Source organism: Dermacentor albipictus, chromosome 4, assembly GCF_038994185.2.
Source record: "Dermacentor albipictus isolate Rhodes 1998 colony chromosome 4, USDA_Dalb.pri_finalv2, whole genome shotgun sequence".
NCBI lineage: Eukaryota > Metazoa > Arthropoda > Arachnida > Ixodida > Ixodidae > Dermacentor > Dermacentor albipictus.
Genome location: NC_091824.1, coordinates 44,674,117 through 44,686,633, shown reverse-complemented (window position 1 = coordinate 44,686,633; position 12,517 = coordinate 44,674,117). Strand labels below are relative to the sequence as shown.

Sequence of the window (12,517 nt, the reverse complement as noted above, 5' to 3'; positions counted from 1 at the left end):
TTGAAAGAAATAACACTGTTGCGAATAGAGTACCTTCATGTCCGCACCACGCACACCTAAACTTCGGCACCAGATAAAACGGTTCCGCACATGCCTCACGCTTACTTCCCCAACACGATGACAGCCTAGAGAGACGTTTATTGTAAGCGCTTCTGAGCTCTCCTGCCATTAATTTAGACCGAAACGAGCCGATTGTATTCACTCGGTCCTATGCAGCGCTGTATATCATCGCGTGCCGTCGCCCTTGCCGCTGACCCCTACTCACGCGAGCTAGCAAGCCCAGCAAGCCGAGTAACGTTCAGTACACGCGGGCCACTGTCTTCGCAACGCTCAGCCTTGAACCGGGCGCCAGCTGCGGGGGCGCCCGGGCCTGCATAGAGCGGGCGCATTTTCTATCCGGTGGCTCGCCTTCGCGTTTCCTGTTCGTGGGCTCGGTGCGGGCGGCTCGTAGACCTAGAGACAAAGACATGGGAGTAGACAACAGGCGCAGAGTGCGGCGCAGTGAACTACTTATTTTGCCTGCCATCTCTGAGAGTGATTGATTTGCAGGCGCGCATCCAGTCAGCGAAGCGAAAGACCGTTGTGGAAGAAGGAGTCGCTGTGTCTGTGGTCTCGCATGATGACGATGGCGAAAGTCGAAACCGTTAGGTTGCCGAAACCGTTAGGACGTGGTGGATGTCTGCGAGCAGGGAGGTGTACATCGGAATGCTTACCAGCTCACATCAGCTTCTCAATTCTGTTTCCGAAGCGGCTCGTCTCCCTTGACCCATCTTTGCGTTTAATTTCAGTGCAGTGACCGGCAGCCAAAGGTCGCAATCGCTAATTACACTCTCCCTCCACGATACGGTATGGCTGCAACAAAAATTGCTGCGAGGGGTGTTTATAAACCCTAAATCCACCCATATTAAAAAACCTGATAGACCAACGTGCGACCACTGCGAATGCCACAAGAATACCGAGTTCTTCTTTAACCTATGCCCTCGGTGCGACGTCCAATACCTGTCCAGAGCACGTCAAAACTGGCTGGACTCCAAAGCGTTTTCAGAGAAGAACGTTTCAGGACCACTACAGCTGCCGTCGGCGCAAAGTACTCTTACTGCGCTCCTGCTGTATTGGAAGTCTACTGACCTGACCTGATTCACGGACCGTCATGTTAAACCTTAGTGAGATGTATGAGTAGGATGGTGGGATTGTCAACTAGTGATTGCTCACAATGAATCGTTATGCACGCATTTATTTTCTCTACACATTATGAATACATATCTTGTTCATTCATTCTACTCATCTATTCAATTTAAAAAAAAATAGGTTACAGAAACTTCCAAATCCACTGCCTTTGATATCACTGAATGACTGAATAAAGCCAAGAAGTTTTAAATTAGTCTTTATGAAACATCGCTCATTTAATGGTTTATTATTATCGCGTTTTAAAGAGAATATATTCACCCGATATTTCGGGCCTTGAGTTTCAACTACTGCGGACAAGCAACCTAATGATTCAGTGAAAAGGACTCTAGCACAAGGCATTCCCGATTTCACACGTTTAATCTACAAAAGACACATCCACCACCCACGTAAGCAAACTCTAAATGCACGCTATAGGAATACCAGGAAATGTACTAAAACAAACACACCAACACCACATCTGAGCAATCGCGCCATGAGCACCGATAATCTGCAGGAAACGCGTAAATTGCGCATGTGTGAACACGCGGGTGAAAGCCATGACTCCGTGCCTAATAGAAGCGTCAGTTAAGCGGCCGAAGAAGGAAATGAAAATCGTACCCCTTGTTCGCTGTACTCAGTTTAGACCACGGTGCTGGAATAGCTAGCCATTCAACCACCATGGTTTAAACACAGAACGCTGACGCCTTACAGTGGACAAATTCGATTGTCAATAGGTAACCACCGCACTGCGCAGTCAAGTTATCGAGCACAAAACACCTGCATCCCAGGTTAGTCTTGTCAAACTTTTGTTTCGTTGCACCTGTATTTCGTGACATAAACGTGCAGCTTTTTGCACGTTCCTCTCGAACAACGCCGAAAAAAGCTATCGACACAGTACAGCCCAAACCATTTATTTACCGATGCTAACCTGCACTGACTTGCCGACCTGGTTTCTAAAGGATGCAAACCACAATATTACCGAGTGCGCTCGACCATCTCGAACAATCACCCTCACGAACATCAGGCAAATGAACGTTTGTACATTATTATAAATTCATTTAGTAATAAAATATGTGCTTAGCGGTCTATAGACTTCTCGAAAGCATTCGATAGTATAAATCACTGCACTGTGCTTTCTAAGCTACACACTTATGGCATTCGTGGAATAGCCTGTGATCTACTTTACACTTCCGTTTCTAATAAGAAGCAGTACATCGATATAAGCAATTCATATTCTTCCAGGTTCTTTATTACAGCAGGCAATCCACAAGGGAGCACCATAGGGTGACGTTTGTTCCTTATATACGCCAAAGAGATTCTACATTGTACAGATGGCACGCAGTTTATTGCATATGTAGGTTATACGACGGTGCTGATTTCAGATACATCGCGAAAAAGAATTAGAGCGCCAAACAAACCTATAAGGAATTGGGCTGACAGTAACCCTTTAACAACACATTTTAGCAAAGCCTAAAGCAGTTCTTTACGTGCTGCAAAGGAAGAAAATAGCTCGGCCTGAACACGTTTACATGTGTTGCGAAGTTATGGGGCTTGTAGATTCTGTGGAGACAGTCAGTGGTATAGTTTATGATCATTTAGCGTGAAATAAGCACAGCGGTCATTATAGGGGTAAAATATATCCTGCTGTTGGCATAACCGCGTGCCTAAGGTGCATTCTTCCCGTCGCAGTCAAGGTTATCCTGTAGAAATCAATAGTGCACTCGCTTTTTCAGCATTGTGGCTTGGTGCACTACAGACATCACAAATGTTAGGAAGTTAGACTTAGCTAAAAAAAAGTCCATTCGTTGTATAGCAATTGTTCCTTGCACTGACCCCACCAAAAAACGTTTTGCCAAATATGACATTCTTCTTGTTCTTTCTTTGTATGATTACAAGATCACAGTGTGTTACACAAACCTGGTTTGCGCAACATCATTACTTCTTTGAATAATCTGCAAGAACATTTGGGCGCAAGGACGAATAAGTATAAAGAGCCCTGGAAGGTACCCACTCCCGGAGAGTATTACAGTAAACAGCCCTCGCGTTTCTGTGTACCAACTTTGCTAACTTTTCTTTCTGAAGAAACCCTTGACTCTTTTCATTGTGAGAATTCTATAATCAAGTAGTTCTTTAAAAGCACACTTTTACTGCAATGAAAAATTTGTGCCACTGTAAACATTTTGCGCTGATCCTATTTTCACTTGAATTGTTTTATCTGCTGTGCATACTGCGTCTATTGCAAGTGCATTTGTATATTGTGATTTGTTGTAAAATCTATAGTTTTATATTTGTAATATTTGGCCTATCTAGAAAATTACTTCTATGGGGAGTTTTACTTCTAATACACAAGTTACCGCAGAATGTATGCAATTTATTTGCGCTGCTACCATGTAACAGGGATTCAGGACCTCAGTGATGCCTAAGCATGGCTTTTAGTCCCACCCTATTTTTCTTAGAAGAAAAAACAAAATTTCACAGAAGCTTTGATTGGTACAACACAAACTCGTAGCCTGCTCTTCCTACTTCACTGCGAACTAGCTAGCGAATGAATTTGAGTCAAGAAACTCTCGTTTTCCGCAGTTTTCTAAATGCCTATTTTTGCAATCATTTTTTCTACGGTGGTGTGCTCTTACCGCAGCTGGTTAGTTATAATGGTGGCTGCACTAGATAATTCATTCACTTTCACAAATTTGGTGTCCAGTAGAGAAACCTAAACTTTTCCCTTATCTATAGCCTTTTCCCTTATCTTAGCGTGAAGTACGGGGATTAATACCCCGCACCTCCACCAGTTTGTCACAGGCAAGATTAAGCAGCAGTATCAGCAGCCAGACACCAAAATGTCAGACACAAGAAGGACGGTTCTCCAGCTGGCGCGTGATCTTTGACTTCGTCGTTTTCTTCGCCGTTTTTGCTGGGCACGCAACGCTGGCAAAACACTAGGTGGCAATATGTATCTATGTCAGTTTGTGTATATATGCTTTTAGGTTAATTGCTACGTTATTACCTTTTAACGCTTCGGTAATTGCTTAAATTGTTCCTCTTACAGCCGCAGATTTGATTAATAACCAGTTGAGTTTAACGAGGTCCTACATATACCTTGTGGTGGACTTAAGGAAAAGGCCTGGAAACAGCTTGACAAGCCCCTACTAACCATCCGCCTCACAGCAGTAGTAGTAGAATGGTCGCTAATTCTGGTTTACGCAAGGCAAGCAATTTCCGCCCTTCATAAGTGCGCCTGAAGTTCTCACGCTAACGAAACATGGGAACCAGCCCTTATTATAGAGCGGAATTAGCCAAACGCCGCTATAAGAGGACGCCTATTAACACCAACTTGCACTGTCACGGAAATTGCGTGAAGGCGAACGTCATGCTGCCGGTTCCACGTCCCCGAGAGTGAAGGGACACCACGCAGTGAATATTTAGCCGGTTGCTCTAGTCAATGCTGCTTAGCTCACGCAGTTTCCAATCAAACATGTAAAAAAAAAGTCCAGTTCCGACGTCAGCAAGTCAAATTTGACGAACTTGCACTGCTGACAAATATCGGCCTTTGCCATCATATGTGTGTCGCTGGACACTGGCTATCTCCATCAAATTTCTGTGATTAAAATGGATTCGCTCAAAAAAAAGGGTGATACGAAACGGCCTTTGTGACGAACAAAATGGGACCTGCAAAGTCAGAAGAAATTGCACAAATGCTTCCACGCTCCCATAACGATTTTACTGTTTGTCTGTGCGCAGGTACCTTGAACTGCAGCTTTCCAGAAGTGATTCTGTAAGGGTCCACCTAGTCCATTTTGTCTGCTGCTGAAGTAATTGAAAGGCTGGGGGGAGTCTCCTTCTGACCCGTACCCAGCCCGGCTAATCAGAGCTTGAGTAGCAGATGAAATGGACATGTCCACTAGGACTAGGTGGACACTTACAGAATACTATCCCTTCCCACTACCCCCCCCCCCCCCTCTAGCAACACAGTGCCTAATAGCCCAGCGACATCCAGTGTCTATCAGTATACATGATGGCGCTCCAAATCTTTCTGACCATAATGACTGCTACCGCAGTATTCGACTGACTGGAGTTGTGTGCTCATTTCCTTCCTACCTTCAGTTATAACAGGAAAAGAGAATTAGGGTCTATAACGAAAACAGAGGATCACTCGCTTAAACGTGTGGGATCGGCATTAGCCGACCCGCGAAAACCGCGTGCCGACATCCGCCTTTCTCTGTTGGCGCAGCGAGAGCGCATTGCACCGTGGGCTCCTCGAAGGCCGGATTTCCTTCCGGGGCACGCGGGTGAATCACGCGCGGAATTTCCCGAGTCTCGCTAGCCAGACAAAAGCGCTCATGGCAGCCGCGACATCAGTCGAGCAGACACCTCGTGGTTGACCTACATTGGGCACAGGTAGTAGCTTAGAGACAGCAGCGCCGGCGACGACGCGCGTGATCGCGACACGACGCAGAACGAAGCGACGCACACGCACAAAAGTATATAACCAATGTCGGGGAAAGGAAGACACAAGGGTACCGTGTTCTTTCGTGTAGTGGAAGCGTTGAAACTGAATGCACTTGTACGAATAGGTTTGAGCCGTCCATGGGTTTAACTGATAATTTTCGGCGTATTGCGGCTTTTAGAACTGCTCGTGACGCTGAACGAGGGTTCAGTACGCAGTCGTTCGTTACGCACATCCATGCTGTGGTGCGTGACTGACGTGTCTACATTTGCGTGCTTTGGCGACGCGTGGCAGCTACGGGGAGAGAGAAGATGAATGAGTGAATTTCCGCAGATCTAGCGAGTAGAGGACAACACGGAGCACGATATATGCGTGCCAGCATCGTAAGGTGTATATCTGGCAATAGTGCAGACGAAACTGATGATGACGGTCCTTGAGCGACAGTTTTGATGAAACAGAAGGCATTCTGTCAGCCTACCCTCCTGGGCGAACATGTGTGCATAATCGTTCGGGATTATTTTGTGACCAGACATGTGCATGCTGCCTGTGTGGTACCACAGGTTTTACACGGCAAAGAGACACTCAGGTGGAGCAGTTGCCGCAAGATCACCACCACCCCAACTACCACCACTACCACTGCCACTACCACCACCACTGCGAACATCAAATTCTGACGCCTGCTTCCGCGGTTCGTTGTAAAAGTTATGGACGCGTTCATATTTGCTCTCCTCCGACGGCGGCTCTCCGAGCTGCAGACTTCGCGCAGGAGCCAATTATACGCGTGAAACAACGACATAGTCTTGACCTTCCTCCGCGAGGTGGCACCTGCGAGCGCGCTTCCTTGAGGAGTCCACGCAACCCCGCTGCGCGCCCAAGCGGCGGGGAAGCCTGCGGTGGCCCTCATCCTTGGTTTTATTAACGCGAAGCTCACATTCCGGCGGCTTACGTGTTCGTCGCTTCGCTTTATTTGTTCCTATAGGCCTCTCTCTCTCCCGCTGCTGTTCTTCGTTAACGTTGTATAAATGGCATGCAGGAAACGAGCGCATTAGCGGAACGTTACTTTCTGCCTTTTCTCATTTGCGGTTTGTTTGAACGCCATTCTGTAACGCTCTTTCGGCCAACCACTGTACCCAGGGTTGCAGGCAAGTTAAAACTAATGAAGCCACTCGTCTGCCTACCTTGTTTAAGGCAATCGAGCCGCAGGGGTACTGCGCGTCACATTTTCGCAGACGCACCCGCAGATCTTTGAGCCTGAGTCTTCGCTGATCTTTCATTGGCTGTCGCGCTGAACTACGTTTGTGCTCACCAGGGCTAATTGAGTAGCACACCCATGTTGCGAAGCGAGGCTTTGAAATTAAGATGTGGGGCATCTATTGGGACTTGGAAAGCAAGGCGCACGTTGAGCTCTGGAGTCGCACAACTTTGAATGTGGCGTCTGGTACGTGTGCGTACGTACTCTGCAGAGCTGCCTCACAGTTTTAGGATTTTCATTCGATGGTTGATTACTCTCTGCGGGGCAAATTGTTAGCGCAATAAGCAAAAGAAAGGAACAACGCACATGCGGAGTACTAAATGATTTTTAAAAATATACTGGATGTGGAGCGGCGAAATTGAAATTATATATATTTATTTCGTGCGTACTCATCTTTCCCACTTCATTCAGTTATTTGCCATGAGTGCCCAATGAAAAAAAGAAGGGGTGGGGGGGCGCACACGATTAAAATACCAGATAATTAAAGGTGACAATGTAAGTACAGCCGGCGACGAAATATTGAGGGGCATGAGGTCTGAGCAAAAGCTGAATATCGCCGCACCCTCACTACGCAGTCTGGTATGCGCATTTCGGGCCTCGACTGGAATATGCTAAAAACACTGTCGTATACAGTTTTACTGGCTACTGCTACAGGCTGCTCGGGAATCGAAGGTTTTCGGAGATCCCGTGGTTCGTAAACTTTTGTCGCTGGGTGTACAAGTGCGTAGAACTAGCCAGATAGCCAAAGTAACTAAAAAAAAGAAAAACAAAGTGAGCAGATCTCAAGGTAACAAGGCATGCACAAGGACAAGTGTATAAAAAACAAGTAAGATGTCTAAGCCCAAAAATCAGCAGAACTCGAGGGATAAAATACGATATATTGCATACAAAGCAAATTAAATCGAAGAAAATCTATCGTCATACACCACTCTATTGTCCAGTGGCTATTGTCCAGTGGTCCAGTGGCGTTGTCCGCATTTTGGGGGCTTCCGCTTCCGGGCGCCTGCTTAGACAGAGGCGACGAGCGCGACCCCGCTCGTGTGCTTGCTGCGCCATCAGAGAAACGGCAGTGTGATCGATAGGAAAAGATCAACCCTTCACTAGAAGCCGTACGATTGCAGAACCGATAGATCCGCACCAGGCAATCGTCTGTATAGTGATACCAAGATATATGTTTGTACAGCAGAAACAGTGTGATGCCGCAAAGGGTGCGCCAGGAAGTTGATGCAGGAGAAGGCATGCATTCATCCCTCTCGTAGAGTATTCATGCCTGCTTTTCTAATTAATAAGCAATCTCCTACTTACTCTAATTTCTAAATCTACATTGTTGAATATTCAAGAACCCCTTGCAGGAATAAACTGCGGAGACGGACAAACAAACACAACATTTTCAAAGAAATGGTTTTCAGCTCTGATAGTCATTCGTTAACTGCTCAGGTTTTTGAACAAGCTTCTTCGAAGCGCGATGCAGGCACGGTGCCACAAATTACAATTTGTTGTCTTTAGCTTCTCGACCAAAGGGCACGTTAAATCGGATTTCTCAGCTCGGGAACAGATTGTGCATGGATACAGCTTTATCGCACGACGAACATCGCGCAGACTTTCAGCACCTGTATTACATTCCAGCTTCATAAAGTGTAGCAAGAGTTACAAGCAGCCCAGTTTCTACGTCATTTGGGAAAATAGCATCCAGTACCGATCGCAATAGCCTATATTGAATGAAACAGCAACCTGGGTGACTTCAAATAATGTGACAACCGCCACACGGCTTCGCGATGTTTTATTTAATGATTTAAAAAATTTTTAATCATCACCCGTAACTTGTAGCACTATCCTACTTCTTGAGCGAGGTAACTCTCAGAGGCAGACATTATTTGCACAATAAATGAACGGGAATATTTGACTTATCAACTACTTCGTGCAAGTTATTTCTAAACAAATTACTTTACACCCAATTTTGCAATTTACGAATTGTAGTCGGTGACATTTAAAGTCACATTCACTTGGAATGAATTCTGGCAATAGCACCGCTTTCGAGATACGAGTTTATTTATTTGTTTGAAAATACCTTAAAGGCAGGCCTCAAAGTGAGGCATTGAGTAAGGGGGGCAGTACATATAAAATACATACAATATATGACATCCATAAAACCGTAGCTGTTTACATACTACAACGGTAAGTGCAACCGAGATGAAAAAGAATTCACTAGCTCCTAAATATCGTGACGAAATGCTTTGCTCCAGCAACGTTTGAGCTTCAGCGCATAAAAAGGCGGGTTAATAATGTAAGAGGAACAACAATGCATTACGGCAAGTTTGACTGCGCTGATTTTAAAACTGATGCTAGCCTCAAAATTTGTTTCAGGTGGATGTGCACCGTGAAATCACTGTCTTCAATACGTGTACTGCAATCCGTGTGCGCAAGAACAATTATTTGAATAGTTAATTAGTAAAATTGTAATAATTACTGAATTATGCATGTTGATGACCAGTGTAATGCATACCTCATCCGGTATTCGAGCAAAATAACTATATTTGTGCTAGCTACAACAGTCGATTTTAAAAAAAAATCCGTTAACATTAGAACACCCGGAATGATGTCTAGGTGCTATGAGTACGCTTGAGTAATGTACGTTGCGATAAGTCAAGGGAAATTTTAAGCATTGTATTTGACGACCCAGTCACAATTTGACACAAGTTGACCAAATGAACGAACATGAACATTTTATCATTACTGGTCAGTGAAAATCTACCCGCCCCCCCTCAACCCCTCCCGCTAAGCGGCCTCATATGGGCCACTTACGCGAGATATACACCACGGAATCATCAATCGTCACATCATCAATCAGGTAATCGAGAAATCTCCGGAGTGCAATCAACATCTCTATATGGCGATCATAGATTATGAACAGGCATTTGATTCAATTGAGATACAAGCACTCCTAGATGCATTGGGTAATCAAGGATCACAGGAGGTACACGTGAACATCTTGGGAAATATCTCTAGCTATGTCCAAACAAATTGGCTACCGGACGATTCATGCAGCGATGTGTTTTACCACAGCATTCTGCGCTTTGAACTGCGTCAATTGTGTATAATTTTATTCGTCTTTTCCCTTCTTATGTGTAGTCCCAGTCATCTCCCGCTTCCTATAATGGACGCAATTACCAGCCATCCGTATTCTACGTAGATTCCCAGTGCGTGAACAACACGAAGGGCTGTGCTAATACTCGAAACTTTCGTATAACAAATCGAATATTGGCTTATTCGATTCGATCTTTGAATCTAATAGTCACTATTATCAAATGCGAATATTTTTTTTAATACTTTCCGAATATTTCGAAACTTCAACTGCGCCCAAATAAACTCATCATTGAAGCAAAAGAGCAGTAAAATTTTACCCCCGGGGGCACAGTATAGCCATAAAACATGATAACTTACTTAGTGCAGCAGGCTAAGTCACTTAGATAGCCATACTTTACAGGCTCTGGAGCGATCATTCGCATTCTTTGAAGAGCCATGTGCGTGCAGAGAAACTATTTGCTTGTTCCTAATGCTCCAACTATGCTTTTAATAAATAACGCCTCATACCATTCTATGGGATGACATAAACTTGGTAATTTTAAGAATGCTGGGATGTGAACATCGTTTTATATTAATTGTGATAACGGCTAATAATTATTTGAAAACTACTGGGAAAATGTTTGATTCTATTCGATTAGCTTCTTGCACTGTTCGATTCATATTCGATTCGGTCTCAAGAATCGCTATTCGGCCACCCCTAAATAGAAAAAACCATGGGCATATATATTACGTTGTTGCCAATTAATTCAAGTAATGGCCGACTAGGACTATTAACACGCAACACGACCAAAAACGTCCAACAGCAACAAGTCTTCACAATTTGAAACGTTTAAGGGTGAACTAGAGCGTTGATGTGGGCAAGCTGGCACACATAGCAGTCTAAACATGGCGAAGAATGGGGCAAGCAAGATAGCTCCGCCGTTTATGCTTTTGCTTGTCCCGACCTTCGCGCTGTTTGGACTTCGCTTATATGTATTGTCGTTTTTTTTTTCATCTCGCTCGGAACAACTTAACATCACAAGCGGCTGCAAAAATAATAATGTGCACCGTACGAGCCTGGGCACGCTTCCAGCTTACATACCTAACACAACTCAGGTTGCAGGAAACAGGTCAAACCACTTACCATCTTTGGTGATTGTTGTGAAGGTATACCGCAACCCCAGCCACCAAGACACCACGCTGTAGCTGTGCGAGCACTAAAAGCACACCTGCCTACCAAAAGCTTCCACAGATGCAACTTGCTCGACATTACGCAACAGCTGAAGCTACAACAATCTTCCCAACACAGAGAGCAATAAACATTGTGCTCTTCAGCATTGCGCACCTTAAATCAGTAATGCGTTGAAACTACGCTGCACGTATTTAGATGACCTTTCATCAGCTCTCGGCAACTAGAAGCACCGGCCATCAAAGTAAATGTCGTGGCCACCCAGCCAATTGCCAGCGAAAGCGCGTTCCATCGTTTACCTGCGGCAGCTCGGCCGTCACAAATCGGCGTCATTATCTTCAAAGACTGATACACCCCCTATCATATACATACCTTCTTACGTCAGCATCTGCGATGGCCCTAAAGTTTTGGGGATAGACTTACGCTTGCTTTTGGGGCAAGTATAGAAGCTCGCACCAGCGCAATCATTGCATACACGCCTGCGGTCGACTACACCGCTCCTTTTAACAGCGGCAGGTATCGCAAGCTCGCTGATCTTACGAAGGCATTTAGCTTTGTGAACACCCTTTCTTTTGAAATATTTTTCTCGCACAAAAACTTGTTTGCCGGTTGGCTTCGTGAATTCCGCCCCCAGCTCTCTTTACGACTACTCGAACACAGCCTTCAACACGCAACCGAAAGCATTTAATCTCTTTCAAGGTTTAATTCGTGTGGCCCCGAACTAAGTAAACGTTTCTTCGACAACCGTGCTAAATCTACATGCTTCAGAGCGCCAGAAGACGACGCCGGGTACTGGATACCACGCAGCGCTATTGAGAGCGGTTCCGCAACCCGTCAACAACGAATGGAACCACCCGCCGCACGTGCAGGAGTCGGGAAACTGAACCACTGCAAAGTTCGTGGATGCGGCATGGCAACAGCAATAGACTTCGTGCTGTTTCACGAAGGCATCTGTTTGGTGTCTGGCTCCCTTGGATACGACCGGAGTAGTCACCGGCTTTTGTTGGAAAAATAATGCACCATAGCACCCACCCGCCTCGTCTTGGTTGCTCGATCCTTTAATCCAATTTTGGCACCTATAGTGATCTTTTAGTAGTTACAAAGAAGCAGCGAGTAAAGGTGGAAACAAAAATAAATAAAAGAAAAAAAGCTAACAATGAATGGTTCGGTGACAATTTTTTTTTTTTTGGGGGGGGGGGGGGTATTGTTTTGCAAAGAAAAAGAATGCATTTACACTGAAGCCCGTTTTTTCAAAGTTTGAACACACAGGCCGTACTTCCACAAAGAAAGCAGTGTGTCGTGTACATATACAGGGTGTGCCAGCTAGCTTAAGCCAGAGTTTAAAAATATGCCGATACACTCTAAGACGTTGGGACCAAATGCATGTTGCTGGCTATTGTAT

The 12,517-nt window shown here is 45.1% G+C and overlaps 1 long non-coding RNA gene across 1 annotated transcript in view; it reads right to left on the bottom strand.

Moving 5' to 3' along the window:
• LOC135907157 (uncharacterized) overlaps nt 1–11,421 on the bottom strand; it is a 54,256-nt gene extending 42,835 nt beyond the window's left edge. Inside the window, exon 1 of the long non-coding RNA XR_011513857.1 lies at nt 11,071–11,421. This is a non-coding gene — a long non-coding RNA (uncharacterized lncRNA). The remainder of the gene's footprint in view (nt 1–11,070) is intronic.
• Nucleotides 11,422–12,517: the final 1,096 nt, after the last annotated feature.